A 2,103-nucleotide genomic window follows, 5' to 3' on the forward strand; every position below is an offset into this window, starting at 1 on the left:
TTTATTTTTGATCAAACTAGGATTCCTTTATCTAGCCAATTCCAAAGAACTGAGAATTATTAAGCAAGGGATTCCCAGTGGCTGAATTCCCAGGCCCTCTTTATTGCCAGTTGTGGCTCTGAAGTACTGTGGTTAAGGTATCCACTGAAACAAATCACAGAACTGTACCCCAGAGTTCTTGTTCTTTATAGACCTGAAACCAGCAAAGGTCATTCCTTTCGTATGCTTTCTAAACACATATTAATTTAAGATGCAGTTTCTTATCTAATTATCTTGTAATCATCCCTTGTATGTCTTCTTGACATACATTTGTTTTGTGAATGCAAAGACCACATTTCCCTTTTATTCTTATACCTTTATCTTCAAATGTTTCTTCATTATTCATTAGAGACCTCAAAACCAAACTACCTCAAAAATGGGCAAAGGATTAGAGACTTTTCTCCAAAGATATACAACTAAACACCAAGCACGCAGATGCTGAACCTGTTTAGTCACTAGAGAAACACATCAAATGCATGAGATACCATTTCACATACCCATTAGGATGGTATAAAAACAAAAACAAAAAGCCCCAGAAAATAACAAATGTTGATGAGCATGTGCAGAAACTGAAGTCTTCATGAGCTTGTGGGAATATAAAATGGTACGACGACTTTGGAAACAGTCTAGCTGTTTCTTGAATTGCCATATGACTTAGCAATTGCATGCTTAAGTATGTGTATAACCCACAGAACTGATAGCAGGTCCACAAACTTGTACACAAATATTCAAAGCATTATTCCTATTAGTCAAGAAGGGAAAACAGGGCTGGGGATGTGGCTCAAGCGGTAGCGCGATCGCCTGGCATGCGTGCGGCCGGGGTTCGATCCTCAGCACCACATACAAAGATGTTGTATCCGCCAAAAACTGAAAAATAAATATTGAAATTCTCTCTCTCTTAAAAAAAAAAAAAAAAAGAAAGAAATAAAGAAAAAAAAGAAAACAACTCAAATGTCCACCATTGATGATGGGTAAAGAAAATACCCATCATGTGGCCATACAAAAGAATTCTGTTCTGACACATGCTACACCATGTGTGAACCTGAACACATCCTAGATAAAAGAGCCAAAAAACAAAAGGCCGCATACATCATGATTCCACTTATATGAAATGCCTAGAATAGGCAAATCCCAAAACTAAAGCGATGGTGGTTGCCAGGGGAAAGGAGGAGTGGAGAGTGAGGGCTTACAGAGCACTTAAGGGCTTTCATTTTGGGGGCCGATGAAAATGTTCTGGAACAAGATAATGCTTATGGTTGCACAACACTGAATATATACACTTCAAAATTGTTCAAAAGGTGAATTTTACGGCAAAACAACACAAAAAGGAGGCGTCCCTAAACGTGTATCTCAGTATCTAAAATTGAAAGCGTTCCTTACTTTGATGGGGGATGACACTGGGCTAGCCACATGCAGGACTGTAAAGCCACCAAGGCTCCCCTCAGGTCACATGGTACCCAAGTCAGTTGTGGCAAGTCACCCAGATTAATTCTTCATGTAGATTTTTACTTAAAACACAACTTTTTTATTTACAGTACATGTCATTCAAATGGAAGGGAAATTTCTCAGAAAGCGAATCTTACTCGATACCCAGCACTCAACCGTGGATAGCAGCATCATGTACTGACACCCTACACAGGCAGGAAAAATGAATGCTTAATCGTCCCATTTTGTAACGGAGCAAAAGTAAGCCTCCACAAAGTTAATTCGCCCACTCCAGCGTCTAGAGAGCTAAAAACAGGCCAATTTCCTACCATTAATTACAGCTAATTTTCCAATCATTTATTTTTAAAAACCAGCACATATATAGCCGTCTGCTGTTTGCCAAGCACTTCTCCAACCCTGACTCCCAACACTGACAACCCTGGAGATGGATACCACTACTCCGGGACGGAGCCGCAAGTCCACTCGCCCAGGGAAACACAGCTACGCGTCCGGCTAGAGAAACACCTTCCCACAGCCTCCCGCCGCGAGCTGACCCAGGCTTCTGCAGCCAGCTTTCGCCTGGCGAAGCTTCCGGTCCCCAGCCCGCAAACCAGGGCCGCCAGGGCCCGCAGACACGTG

This window comes from Marmota marmota, unplaced genomic scaffold (assembly GCF_001458135.2).
Source record: "Marmota marmota marmota unplaced genomic scaffold, marMar, whole genome shotgun sequence".
Taxonomy (NCBI): Eukaryota; Metazoa; Chordata; class Mammalia; order Rodentia; family Sciuridae; genus Marmota; species Marmota marmota.